This window comes from Mastomys coucha, unplaced genomic scaffold (genome assembly GCF_008632895.1).
Source record: "Mastomys coucha isolate ucsf_1 unplaced genomic scaffold, UCSF_Mcou_1 pScaffold22, whole genome shotgun sequence".
Lineage (NCBI taxonomy): Eukaryota > Metazoa > Chordata > Mammalia > Rodentia > Muridae > Mastomys > Mastomys coucha.
In genome coordinates, this window is record NW_022196905.1 from 24,125,853 (window position 1) to 24,141,082 (window position 15,230).

The 15,230-nt window shown below is 44.2% G+C and overlaps 1 pseudogene; it reads right to left on the bottom strand.

Annotated features, from left to right (window-relative positions):
- Positions 1 to 12,272: 12,272 nt before the first annotated feature.
- On the bottom strand, positions 12,273 to 12,526 carry LOC116068975 (annotated as a pseudogene).
- Between the last annotated feature and the right edge of the window lie 2,704 nt (positions 12,527 to 15,230).

Sequence of the window (15,230 nt, forward strand, 5' to 3'; positions counted from 1 at the left end):
TGTAGACCAGGCTTCCCTCAAATTTAAAGAAATCCACCTGCCTCTGCCTCCTAAGTGCTCGGATTAAAGGCATGTGCCACCATTGCCCAGTTTTTGGATTTATTTGTTTGTTTTTTGTTTGTTTGTTTTTCGAGTTTTTCAAGACAGGGTTTCTCTGTGTAGCCCTGGCTGTCCTGTAACTCAATCTGTAGACTAGGCTGGCCTCAGACTCAAAAATCCGCCTGCCTCTGTCTCTGTCTCCCAAGTGCTGGGATTAAAGGTGTGTGCCACCACTGCCCAGCATGGGTTTATTTCTTAAAATTCAAAATTGACCACTTTGTCTTCAAATTGAGAACAGAGTCCCAATGTTGGTTCTCAACAGTGTTGGTTCTGCTCTCTATCCTCCAGTCAAGAGCCCAGGACCTACACTGCATGTATAGAAGGCCTTGAGCCTGGGAGACCCTGCTGCCACCTGCAGCCTGCTGGCTCCCTGCTGTTCCTGGGGTGACAGAGCAGAGCCCTTCACAGGGCCAGCTCACCTTGTGGCAGTGGGGATGATCTGCGCAATACGAACAGTCACACCCCAGCCCAGGCTGTGGACATCACCGAAAGGTCAGCCTCTGGATTTCTGGACTTCTGCCTGGTAGTTTAACATTTGCCAGTTGGTTAAGATTAAAGATGCCTGGAGGTAGCTCTGCCTCACTTCTTGCTGCATCTCCATACTAGGTTTTACAAAGAGCTAGACAAGGCCTCACGGACTTCCTAGTATAATTCTTGATGATAGTTATAGGAGCAAGTATCTTTCCCCAAAGTGTATGGCCTGTGGCTACCTCACCTGTCTCCAACCACCCAACCTAAGATTGGCACAAGGTAGCTTCTCCCTTTTGACAACAGTTACCATTCACCTGAACCCTCAACAACCCAGACATGGGTGCCTCAATGGCTTCCCAACCCTGTGCTGAGGAGAAGGGTCTACCTCCTCGTAGAGGCATTATATAAGGTCAGGGTGAGAAAGCCAGGGAAACAAAGATTACCACCAGGGGAACCAAGGATGCCTGGCCACTTTGTTCTGGTAGCAGAGTAAGTACCTGGGCCACAGGGCTTAAAGTAGATACTACACCTGCCTGCCTGCCTACCAGCCACCATTTTGCTTTATGTGCATATTGGCCTCCTCCAGCACAGGCAAGAGTTAACCTCACACCTCTGCAGAAATTCCTTGTACCTCAAGATTTCCCACCCTTAACTCCATGTGACACCTGGTTTTTGAGACCCCCCCCCCAAACTCACATGTATCCCTTACCCCTCAGGGCATAGACTGGTGTGTGCTAGTCAACACCTTTGAGAAGTTCAAAGCCAGGTCCGGCCTGTCTCCCTGGCTGGTTTTCTATGTGTGGTAGTGAGTGCTCATACCTCTGTAAACTCATAACTTTTGTAAAATGTTTTCAGAGGTAGTCTGCTCTGTGGAGGCAAGAATTGCCTCATGCTAGTGAGTCCCTTGCTGCGTGTCTTCAGAAAGCTGTTTGCAGTTAAAGAGACAATCTTTGTCTCTTGACTGATAATGCTCCTCTCTGCCTGTCCAGAAGGTGTGAGCGTGCCCTAGAGTGGATGTGTTTCCCAGCTTGCTCTCTATTGCCCTTTGCCAGTTGCCTAACTTGTGAGCCCTTCTGCCTTTCCCAACAGCACTCATGTATCTAAGTAGGGCCCTAGTTTCACATACATTTCATAGCCCTTCTCCTTTATACTGTGCACCATTTCTTCTTGCCTTCCCCCTACACTCTACACTCTTGTGACCACACTGTGGGCCCCGGAACTCAATCCCTTTTGAGACCTGTTGCAGGAGAGGAGCACGCTGTCCTTCAAAACCCATCATTTGAGGTTGTGTGTAAAGTGGAAGTGTGTGGGCCCTTGTTCAAAAGTACCAAGAATTTGAAGTTTGCTGCAGCAGCATTTTCGTGTGCAGGCCCCTTCTGCTGGTACTGCATGGCTTACCTCAGCTCAGCCCAGATAGTGCTGTAGCTGCCTTCCCTGGCTCACCATGTTACAGCAGTCAGGAAACTTAGGAGCCCCCTTGTCTTTGCCCCGAGATGATGACCAGAATTTCCATGATGTCATTTTTAAATTGTATAAATAGGTAACTGCTGTCCTTACCTTCTTTCACTCTTGCCTCTCTGAGCTGGCTCTGTGGCCTCCATCAGGAGGTTTTCTGAAGTGAATGTTGCTTTTATTATCTCCTGCAGGTGAGTGTTTTGGGTGGTCTGGATTTCTCTCACTTGAAGGTGGAGCTGTGGTAGAGTCTCCTGCAGGATCCTCACATTGTTATGCACCCCCCTTGACATTTTTATTAGATGGTTTCTTATGTAAACTTATAGTTGCATTTTTATCTACTTTTTACTTATATGCTGTACACACTACTAGTAAGGGTATTCTGAATCTGTGCCTATGTAAGTTATATATATACACAGTCTAGAATTGAGCAGCTGGAAGCCCACCTTATCTTAGAAAGTTCCTCCTCACTCTCAGGTCTTGATCCCTCTAGGCAGGAGTGTTCTTGGGGAATCACCTCAGGATCTTGAACTACTTTGTGTATTTTATCTTCATTTCTTAACTATAACACCAGAGACAGGTTAGAGCTCTTTCTACTCCTGGCCTTGTTTCCAGGGCCCGAGCCCTGTGGTACCTGGTGGCAACTCCCATGCCCCCTGGCTTGCAAACAAGTACCTGTCTACTGCCTGTTGGGACTACCTTTCTTATCACAGGACATTAAATGCTTAAGATACTCTAGGTTTCTTGTTTTGCATCCAGCTTATGTAATGAAGTGCAAAACACCAGCATCTAGCCTGCCTGCAACCTGGCTGAACCTCCCAGGTTAGCCTGTGTAATGGCAGCATACACAGGCCTCATGGGGTAGATCTAAGAGAAGGTGTAGGTGGAAGTATGGATGCAAAGGGACCCAGTCCCCATATCCCACCTAGACCCTGGCCTCTCAGGTTACCCAAGAGCCATCTAATATCTTAAGACACTGTGAAGCAAGCTTAAATACCTCTACAGAGAGGGAGGAGGGATTCCTATCTGTGCAGTGACAATCAATAACCTTAAAAGAATCAGGTTCAAAATCTACTCAGCCAGGAAGATGCTACTAGAAATCTCAATGCACTTGGATCAAAAGCCTCCCTGGGGTCAGCTGGAAGGAACATAGTGTGGGAGCCAGCTTCACGGAGTCCTTCACTAGAGTCCTGACAAGCAAACAGGAAGGCACTAGAGCCCCAAGGGCTACTTCTACTCTTTTGTGCCTAATGCTGGTTAACAGCAGAAGAGCTTGTGACATGTGGGTCACAAGCTAGCAGGGTCCAAAACTAGGTGAGAGGAAAGTAGGAAGAAGCCACAGCAGAGGGTGTTTAACTTGAGCCTTTCCACCCTACTGCTGGAGGTGACAAACTTAGACCCTCTCTTCCCCTCTGGAGAGACCCTCTGGTCACATTTCACCTTGATCCACATACTGGGATATACTTTAGGTTCTCAACTTGTAGGTTATGATCCTTCTTCACAGGGGTCACATACCAGAAATCCTGCATATCAGATATTTACATTGCGTTTATAACCACAGCAAAATTACAGTTAGGAAGTTTCAGTGAAAATGGTTCTATGGTGGTTGGCACCACAACATGAGGAACTGTATTGAAGGGCTGTATAAACAGCATTGGGAAGGTTGAGAATCACTGCTCTAACCCCATTAGAGCTCAGAGCTGGTTTTCTGGAACACCCCAACCCAGCCAAAACAGAATCTTCACCATAGCCCTGCTTCCTCCAAATAGATGGCTGCCCAATTGGCCTCAGGCTTTGTTCACAGCCTATCTGACCTTGGAATCATGGACTCTTGGTAAGAGGACAGATTTCAGTCATTGTGCTAAGTGATGTTTTGGTGAATGAACACACACATTGCAGTAGTAAATGGGAGGGCCAGAGCTGTGGCTCACAAAATAGCACAGGGGTGAACACTGAAGTCCCAAACTACCCAGGTTGTTGTAACTTGAGGACTCATGACCCCAACGGCCCTTCTGAGGGATAGAACCATATCTTGAAGACTTGACACTAGTCTTGTGTCAAGTTTTTCTAGATTCCTGAGGGCTCCAGGAAGATAGGAGCTGGACTCCAGGGGATGGGATACAGACAAGGCACCCAGTCCAGCTAGGCCTCCAGACCCTGGTGCCCTCACTGCAGCTCTGTGTATCCTAAGCCCACATTGCTGTCTCCTCTCCTTTCCCTGCCCCAGGTTTCCTCTTGTTATTTTCTTTGCCCTAGGACTTCCAGGCCTGAACCATTTGTACACAAGATCTGGGGCTAATACTGCAAAGGTGCCCATTCACCCCAGCCATTAGGGACCTCTTCCAGAGTTACATTCAACAGCCATCTATGACACAACATGAGCATTTTTCTGTCTCCTCCATACTAGCTAGATGGTGTACACTTTCTGGATGACCTGAATACTAGTCAAGAGCCAGGTGTTCCTACAAGGGGTTAGGGAGATAGTCCTGTACTTAACCTAAACTGTAAAAGGATGAGCACCTGATGAGTCCCTAGCGGCTCCCTACTTACACCATAGGAAGTTCATAATTAGAAGGCCTGGTGGTCTCCTAGTCTCTCCCATTGGAGGGCTCACCTAGAATATCTCAAACCCATCAAAATTTCTCTTTCTTTAATCCTTATTTTTCCAACTGCTACCTCTGTGCCCATTTTTGCTCTCTCTGCCTCCTAGATTATAAAGCTTCAAATATTACTTCAGGGTACCCCCCCAGCCTAGAAAAACCCACCAATCCTCTTTCCTCCCCCCATTCACTTTTGTCATACTCCCCTACCTCCATCAGGAAGCTTTTGTGTTTACATTTTTATTGTGGCAAAATACACATTACATAAAATTATTTTGTATTACACTTTGTGTGTGTTTACATGTGCACGTGTGTGCACATGCATGTGAAATTGGTTCTAATTCTACCATGTGGGTTCCTGGGGTGGTACTCAACTGGTCAGTCAAGAACCTTTATCTGCTGAGCCATCTTAAAGACCCCAATTCAACCAACTGTATGATCCCATGGTGGCACAGCCATCACCAGTATCCATAACCAGCACTTTTAAAAAACAAAAACAAAACAAACAAAAAAAAACAACGAATCTGTTGCTGGTATTGAATAGATGAAATGCTACAAAAGGCCCTTTTCTAGGCTCTTGGAAGAGTTAAAGGCCAGTGGGTCTCCACTGTAGGGGCAACTGGCTGTTGTAGCAAGTAGCAGGATCGAACACCACAGTACCCCCTTTCCCCATCCCATAGCTCCCCTGCAAGGTCAAGGCATGGGATGGCCCTGTGGATCTTCAGCCAGCCTACCTGGTTTGATTACTGCATAGGAGTGGGGGGAGCTAGTGGACTCCAGTGTGGACACATTTGGGTTAGAGGAACAACAGGGTCCAGCCTTTCTGAGGGCACAGCTGGGGAGGATCTGTTGGCAAGCTTGAGTGAGGTCTGTGGGAGGAGACTGGGAATGTCCAACTGAGAATGGACTGCTCTGTAGTTGGTCTCCGTGTAAGGAAGAGGATCTAGGATCTGGGATGTAGCTGAGAGATGGAGCCTGCCATGGAGACATAGATGGCCAGGAGGAACTGTTCCTGGAGGCCTGTCTGTAGTAACCTGCCATGATTACCTTTCACACATGGTTGCCTTTCGTATATAGCCACACATAATCCTAGATGGGTTTTACAACTGCACAGTTGTGAAGATGCCTCCCCAGTGCAAACAGCCCAAGATTAAAACCAGAGTGTGTTGGACTCCACCAAGTCTTGTCTGCACCACCCCCGTTCCATTTTTCTTATTTGGTGTAGGGGTTATTGTTTTCACAAAGTGCTCTCTCTGTGTGACCCTGGCTGTTCTGGAACTCTGGCCTTGAACTTACAGAGATCTTTCTGCCTCTGTCTTCCAAGTGCTGGGATAAAGGTGTGTGCCAGCATTGCCTGGCCTCCTTTCCTATCTGTAAGCCTGTAAAAGATATCCTAAATCCCTTATGTAACCCAAGTGGCCCATAGTTTTACTTTGCCAGATTTTAAACCTCTCCAAGGAGTCTTCACATTTATCAAAAAAGAAAGGGCTTGGCATGATGGTGCATGCCTTTAATCCGAGCACTGAGGACAGGGAAGCAGGTGGACTTCTGTGAGTTCAAAGCCAGCCTGGTGTATGTAGCAAGTTCCAGCCCAGCCAGGGCTATATAGAACCTAGGAGTGTGAAGAGAAATTTCTTAGCAACTCTTTTGGTATAACTTGAGTGCCACCAAAATTACACACACACACACACACACATATAATGCTAAGATATATAATTCTGCCTGTCCCTTCAGAAGCCCATATCACATTTGAGTATGTTGTATTCTTTTCCTGAGTGTCTCAACACCCTTGATGAAAATCTGTTTGAGTAAATATCTTTTGCTAGGTGTGGTGCCTTTAATCCCAGTACTCAAGAGGCAGAGGTGGGCGGGCACTTCGCTGTGAGTTTGAGGCCAGCCTGATCTATGTAACTAGTTGAGGCAAGTCCATGCTACACAGTGAGACCCCACCTCCTCCATCTTAAAAGAAAAATGAGTCTTGTAATACTTAGAAACTTGGGTTGGGGATATGGCTCATTTAGTAAGGCAATAATGTGGTTGCCATGCAAGCACAAAGACTATGTGGATACCCAGCATACACTTAAAAAGCTAGTTGTAGTAGCACACACTATAATCCCAGCACTGGGAAGGCAGACATAAAAAAGATCATTGGAGCTTGCTGGCCAGACAGTGTAACCAGTTGGAGAGTTTCAGTTTCAAATAGAGATGCTGTCTCAAAAAAGTAAGGTAGAGGGATGGAGAAATAGCTCAGCAGTTAAGAACACTGGCTGCTTTTTGCTAGACGACTGAAGTTTAATCCCCAGCCCCCATGTGGTGGTTTACAACCATCTATAACTACAGCTCCAAGGGACTTGATGCCCTCTTCTGGCCTCCACAAGTACCAAGTGTGTACACAGTATGCAGACATACATGTAGGCATGACGCCTGAAATCACCATCTACCTCCACGTGTACATAGATATGTAGTAATTTTTTGCAACTCTTCTTTAAAAGGCAGGCATATTCTTGGGTGCTTTTCTACTTTTTTAATATGCTACAGTTTTGCTTGTACTGGTTTGCTATGAAATTCTTCTGCACTGAAGTCAGGGACCGAGTTTACCTGTGTTGAGGTCTCTAAAGACTAAAGGACTGCCTAAGAGTGCCAATTGAGACATGGAGGAGCTGAGCCTCAGGTCCCTGCTGCCAGTGGCAGTTCCCAAGTTGGTGTTCCTATCACGAACAAAGCTGTTATTAACATTCATATACAGGCTTTTGGGTGAACAGACCTCTTTATATCTTTGGAATAAATACCCCAGAGTGTAATTGCTAGGTCATATGTTTGAGTGTTATGTGTAACTTTATTAAAGCTGTCAGACTGTTTCCAGAGCAGCTGCACCATTTTACATCCCCACCAGCAACATCAAGAGCTTCAGTTTCTCTACATCAGTGCCCAGATTGTCTGATGCTGTGATAAACAGAGTGGTGACTCATACAAGTCCTGTCCCAATTCCCAGACCCTGTGCTGTGGGGGTGGGGATCAAGGTTTCAAGTAGAATTTAGGTTTTGACCAGTTGACCCTGAACAACAGATTACTCTGGATTCCTCCGTGAGCCCAAAATAATCATCTGGTTCTATAAAAAAAGACATGCCATGGATACTTGACCTTCCTTCCACTGTGGATGCAATGTGGACACAAACTTTGGGACTTCTGACCTTCTCGATTGTGGAATACTTTGTTCTGTCATAAGACTAATTTTGTTATTGTTTGTTACAGTAGTAAGAGGAAATGATACAGATTCGAACAGGATTGTTATTTATTTGTTTATTTTGAAATAAGGTTTCCTTTGTAGGCCAGGCTGGCCTGAAACTCAGAGAGCTCTGCCTACCTCATGTTCTAGGATATGTAAAGCTATGCTACTGCATCTGACATTAGTAAATGTTTTGTGTCCCTCCTCATTTAATGTGCATTGAACATCTTCTCACGTGCTTTCTGCCACACATGGTAAAAAGTCTGTGAGTCTTGGCCAAGTTCTAATTGAATCCATTGGTTTTTTTTTTATAAATGTCAAGATTATGTACATTTTTATATATTTTTGATAAAAATCATCTGCTGGCTATGCAATTTAATGTTCTCCCACTGCTGCATGTATGCATACATGCATACATACATGCATACATACATGCTTTTATGCACAACAATCAATATAGAAGATTTCTATGTCCCCCAAATGTTTGCTGCAACTGACACAAGCTGGTATCTTCCAATTTGACTCAGTTCTCATACTGTCTACCTGGCCATAACATTGGATCATACAGATTGAGAGCTTGGTCTCCATCATTATCTCCTCTTCAGATGTCAGTCACAAGCTCCAGGTGTTTCACCTGTGCTGCTGAGTGACTGGCTATAACCTGGGTTTCTAGAACTTTCTGCTCAGATTCAGTTCATTTGCATGGGAAGCTTACAGAATTGAGGGAAATTCCTGGGTACTTTACAGGCATTAGTAGAATATACAGATGAAGGACTCAGAGCAATATGTGTGGGAAGGGGCCTTTCTAGAACAGCCCAGGAGCCTTCACAGGTGTTAACTGTCCAGAACTTCCTGAAACTGGCAACCGTGCCTGACTGGGGTTTAATGAAGGCTCATTGGTGGTCAGTCTAATTTTTAGCCCTTCCATGTCCTGGGAGGTTGGTGGCCATCAGCCATCCTTCAGCTGCCTAGGATACAGCAGCCACAAAGTTATTTCAGCACATAAAAGACACTATCACTCTAACAGGTTCCAAGAATTTTTGGAGTCTGCATGCCTAGAAATCTATAAGAAGTCCAAATATATACTCGACAACATCATAGTAGTCAGTAATTCATCACTTTTACAGAATCTTGCTGTCCCTGAGCAGAAGTTTTTAATGTTGATGAGATCCAGTGTTTCAAGATTTCCATTTATGAATCAGGCTTCTGGTGTCAGGTCTTAAAAAAAAAATCTTATCCTAGATCTCAAAGACTTTCTCCTACTTTTTTTTTTTTTTGAAGTTTTGTGTTATATTTTGCATTTAAGTGCAAAGTCCATCTTAAGTGAATTTTTATCTAAAATGTGAGGGTTTGCAAACCTTTCATTGTTTTCATGATGTCTCCTGACTCAGCGCTATCCACTGAAAGGACAGTCTTCCCTCCATTGAGTTCCTTTGTCCCTTTTCAAAGTGGATCGAGGTGGCTGGCAAGATGGTGCAGGTACTCTCCACCCAACCTGACGGTTTGAGCTTGATTTCCAGAACCCACGTGATAGAATGAGAGACTTGAGACTCTTGACAAGTTATCCTCTGACCTCTACATGTGCATATACATCCATGCAAATAAATGTCATTAATAAAAAGTGTGGCAAGTGAGGTTTTGTAATAAGAACAGATCAGAGTCCAGAGTGACTCCCTCTGAGATTTCCAGAATCTTGTGTTCCAGAACAAAGAATTGGACCAAGGACATATGGGTAGTGATAGAAATGAGTTTAAGACAAAGGTTAGTGTGGCAGTACAGACCTTTAATCCCAGCACTCAGCAGGCAGAGGCAGGTTCGGGTGGATCGCTTATGGATTTGAGGCCAGTATGGTCTACATTACTGAGTTCTGGGACAGGCAAGGCTACATAGCAAAACCTTAAAAAAAAAAAAATGAAAATTTCCAAAATGGAAATGAGCTGGGACATGTCCAAAGTCTAAGGCCCAAAAGTCCCACTCCCACCCCTACCCCAGAGCCATGACTTGTTCAGGTAATGCCATTTACCCTCTCCCACCAATCTTTGTTATATCATGATTTTCTAGAACATGCTCCGTCTTTTACTTGTAGCCCTTGTGGGGAAGGGTTTTCAGTCTTTCTGGTAACTGGCATTTATATTAGAATTGATGCCTTTCTTTCTCCATGGCCAACCTACCCTATTGTCAGAGTGCTAGGGAGTGCCCATGTAGTGCCCATGTTCTCCAGTAGGGAGTGCCTACTGGAGAAGCTGAAGCAGAAGGATCACTTGGCCACTTGAGTCCAGGAGAGAATATCCTGGGACACAGTGGAAAGGAGAGAAGGAATGTTGGGCATATTTTCTGTTTCTGTTGAGTTCCATTCATCTGTGTATCTATTCTTCCACCAATACTACCGTTTTAATTCTATACTTGTAGGCCCAACATATTGAAGCCATTCTTCATGTCTCTTTCACTTATTGTATGCTATTTGCACAAAAATTTTAGAGTTTAGAACAAATATGTATATTGTCTTAGTCAGGGTTTCTATTCCTGCACAAACATCATGACCATGAAGCAAGTTGGGGAGGAAAGGGTTTATTCAGCTTACTTCCACAGGGCTGTTGATCACCAGAGGAAGTCAGGACTGGAACTCAGGCAGGTCAGGAAGCAGGAGCTGACGCAGAGGCCATGGAGAGATGTTCCTTATTGGCTTGCTTCCCCTTGCTCAGCCTGCTCTCTTATAAAACCCAAGACCTCCAGCCCAGGGAATGGCACCACCTACAAGGGGCAATTGAGAAAATGCCCCACAGCTGGATCTCATGGAAGCACTTCCCCAACTGAAACTCCCTTCTCTGTGATAACTCCAGCCTGTGTCAAGTTGACACACAAAACTAGCCAGTACATATATTTACAAAAGCCATATTGAGGGTTGCATTTTCAAGGCAGACTCTCACCATAGCTCGGTATGCTCTCAAACTCATAGTCTCCCACTTCAGCCTCTTAAGTTCTGTGTTGTTATGCCCAGTGCCTTGTTGAGATTCTAATATAAGAATTAGGTTAAACCTATCAGTTTGAAAGATTTGACCTCTGTCATGTTGAGTGTTCTGAGCCATAAGCATGCTCTGTTTCCAAGCATTCACATCAATGATTTATTTCATTATTGCCTCAGGGCTTCTCTTGCTGTAATAAAATACCATGACCAAAAGCAAGTTGGGGAAGAAAGAATTAATTTCGTCTTACAACTTACAGTCCATCATTGAGGGAAGTTGGGACAGGAACTCAAAGCAAGAAAACCTGTCGGCAGGAACTGATGCAGAAGCCATGGTAGAATACTGCCTACTGTTGCTCACCATGTATTGCTTAGCCTGCTTTCTTATGGCATCAAGGACTCCTGTCTGGGGTGACAACACCCACAGTAGGCTGGACCTTCCCACATGATTCCCTAAAAGAATACTCTACAGGCCAATCTTATGGAAACATTTTCTCAAAAGTTCTCTCTTCTCAAATAACTTTAACTTGTATTAAGTTGGAAAACTCAACCATGATAATTGTCATTTTATAATTTCATATATTCTTCATGTGTTTTATATGTATATATGCTGAGATCCCAAAGAAGTAAAACCAATGAAAGCGTAGCAGAATTTATTTTTAAATGAATGGCTTAAGGGAGGAAAAAAAATTGGGTAGAGAAGTATAAACTAGAAAATAGATACAAATATAAGCTGTTTTACTAATTATTTTTTTTAAGATTTATTTATTATTATACGTAAGTACACTGTAGCTGACTTCAGACACACCAGAAGAGGGCATCAGATCTCATTACGGGTAGTTGTGAGCCACCATGTGGTTGCTGGGACTTGAATTTGGTATCTTCAGAAGAACAGTCAGTGCTCTTACCAGCTGAGCCATCTCACCAGCCCTGCAAAGTTACTAATTATTTTATTTTTTATCTTTTTTAACTTACTTTTTACACACCATATTTTATTCTGCCCCATCCCCACCCCACCACCCTCTGACTGTTCCACATCCCATACTCCTCCTCCCCATGCTTCACATGGATGTCCCCACCCCCAGTCCCACCTGACCTCTAAACTCCCTGGGGCCTCCAGTCTCTTGAGGGTTAGGTGCATCATCTCTGAATGAACACAGACCCAGCAGTCCTCTACTGTATGTGTTGGGGGCCTCATGTCAGCTGGTGTATGCTGCCTGTTTGGTGGTCCAGTGTTTGAGAGATCACAGGGGTCCAGATTAATTGAGGCTGCTGGTCCTCCTACAGGATCGCCCTTCTCAGCTTCTTTCAGCCTCTCCTAATTCATTTTATAACCACAAACTTGTACAGAGGATGATGCCCTGGACAAAACACAACAGATAGGCTGAAGATTGTCTCTGGTATTTGGAATTTAGGATGCAGACTTTGTTTTTGGATGGATCACCGGGTGCTCCCAGTGCTTTTAACCAGATTTGAACAGAAGAATGGCCACCTGACCCAGGTAGAAGTAGGTGAAGTATTTGATTTTTTGTGTACCAAACTACCATAACTACCAAAGTTCCACCCCACAATGCAGTGCCAGGTGCAGTTCCAGTTTTTGTTAAACTCCTTGATATAGACCACAATATGCTTTTCTATGTTGCACTTCTCCACCGAGTCCTGTTGCATGTCTTCTGACACGTCTGAAGTTTTGATCACCACCTTCCAGTTGTACATGGTTACCATGGAGCAGGGGCCAGCAGGCTGCTGGGAGCTCCTAGGGAAGGTGCTGGCGCAGCTCAAGCAGCAGAGCTGTTGCTGCTGAAGCTGTGGTGCGTCTCTTCTGTCTTTGTATATAGGCTGCCACTAGAAGGTATGGGCAGGTCTCTCGTGATCTCCCAACCTCAAATGATCCAATCAAGAACAATCACCCTCAGCTGTGTCCCGATTCTTGGGTTTTAGTTGATTCCAGGTATAGTGAAGGTGACCACCAAATTTTGGTGTTTTCTGTTAGTTTATAGAAATGAAACAAACTTGTGTGTTGGTTTTAGATCCTGCAGCCTTACTAAATTCCCTGGTTCTAGGATCTGTTGCAGTGGCTAGATCTTCAAGAATACTGTGTTGGCAAAGCCTGTGGGTGCATATTTAATTCACTTCTGCACAGCTGAGGTGGAAATTATCCAGTTTGTTACTACTAGGTACAGTTTTTGGTAGACCCCTTAAGGGTTGAAGAAATTTCTCTCTCTCCCTGTTTGCTGAGCCCAAAAGGTCACTCAGTGAATGATTGGTCCCAGGACAGCAGTGTTCAGAAGTGAAATATATTTGAAGTAACAGGATGGGGAAATTAAGACGGTGGGTTAGTTCACTTAAGTTGATGAGTTATTGGAGGGATCAGAAGCAGAAGGTAAGACTAACTACAAGGAGAAGGCCTTCTAAAAAGATTTTATTTGTATTATGTGTAAGTGGTTAGCTGTGTCCATATGAATCTGGGTGCCCTTGGAGGCCAGCAGAGGGCATCAGATCCCTTGAAACTGGAGTCACAAGCAGTTGTGAGCTGCCCTGTAGGTGCTGGGAACCCAGCTCTGCAGGAGCAGCACATAGGAGACCACTGCAGAGTCATTAGAGACATGCAGCTGAAGACTGTATCTTATCTTAGGTTTCTTCATAACTCTTCCCTCTCCTTATCTCTTGTCTCCTTCTCCTTCCCACTTCCTCTACCAGCTGAATACAACTCACCATAGTGTCACCTTACCATGACCCAGAAACAGAAGCCAAGTGACCAGAAATTGAAACCTAGGTCAGAATAAATCTTTCCTACTTTAGGTGGATATTCTTGGGTAGTTTGTCATATCACAGTGATAGAAATCTCTCATAAATACAGGCACACACTCACAAACACCTTCTTGGAAGATTTGTCTTTTTTACGATTTATTTTTACTTTATATATAAGTGTTTCCTTATAGTACACACCTGGAGCCTGTGAGAGCCAGAAGAGGGAGTTAGATCTCTTAGAACTGGAGTTAAAAGAAGTGTAAGATCCCTGACATGGGTTCTGGGAACTGAACCCAGGTTCTGGGCAAGAGCAGTATGCTTTCTATAGCTGTCTTAGTGGTTGCTTTTGGCATTACCAAAGTGTCTGAACCTTAATTCCATTGCTGTTCCTTTTCCCTCTCAGATTTAAGAATGGAATTGTTGAAGGATTCCTTCTACACCAAGGAACCACATCAGAGTGTATTGCAGTTTTTGGTTTAGCCATTGGACATGACTAAAGAAATCTAAGAAGTGAACAGTCTGCTTCGATTGTCTTATTCTTTACATTAAAGGTTTTTTTTCTCTTAATGTGTGTGTGTGTGTGCGTGTGTGCGTGTGTGTGTGTGTGTGTGTGAGTACACCTAGGCAGGCACTCACAGAGGCCAAATGGTGGCATTATATCCTCTGGAGCTAGAGTTATAGGCTTTTGGGAGCTGCCTGACAAGGGTGCTGGAAATCAAGCTTGGATCTGTGGGAGAGCAGTAAGTGCTTTTAACTATGAAGCCAGCTCTTCAGTCTAGTGTCCTTCCCATCGCTTCCCTTCTCCCTGTAACCTTTGCTTGTTTAGGACATTTGACCTATGAGGTTAGGTTGCAGGGAGCCAATTCTCCCTTTTCTTCTTTACCTGGAGTTGTATTTTCTCCATACTCCTGGATATCAAGTTTTCAGGTAAGAGGGTTTTGTTTTGTTTTGCTTGCTTGCTTGTTTGTTTGTTTTTCTTTCCAGCACTTGAAAAACTCTTCTGCTTCTGACTGTCATGGATTCCATGGAGACTTACTGTCATGTGGACTGCGTTCCTCTGTGGTAATACGCTAGCTTCTCTTAGGATGCTGGAACTTCTTCCCTTTGCCTTGAGTTTTTAGAACTTTAATAATGTGATGTGAGTTTGAGGCCAGCCTGGTCTACAGAGCGAGTTCCATGACAGCTAGGGCTACTCAGAGAAACCCTGTCTCGAAAAACCAAAATAATAATAATAATAATAATAATAATAATAATAATAATAATAATGTGAATTGATTTGGGTTTGTATAATTTGGCATTTGATCCACTTCTTAAGACTGTAGGTTTAGTCCATTTGTGAGAGTTGGAGTACTTTCAAACATGTTTTGGGTAAATTTTGATTCCTAACTCTTTCCCCATCATGGAGTCCAGTGATGAGAATGTACAATCTGCTTTCCCCGGCATGTTCCTGAGACCTTGTGCACTTCTTTTTCCAGTCTGTTCTTGGCTGTTGATGAGTAAGTCCCATTGACCTGCCTTGAGAGCCGCCATCTTGGTCCTCACCAGTAGACTCTTGAGTCCATGCAGCCAGGCATTAAATCCAAAGACTGTATTTCTCAGTTTTATACTTTTCACTTAGGTTCTTTTCATAAATAAATGAATAAATAAGCTTAGGGACTGGAGAGATGGC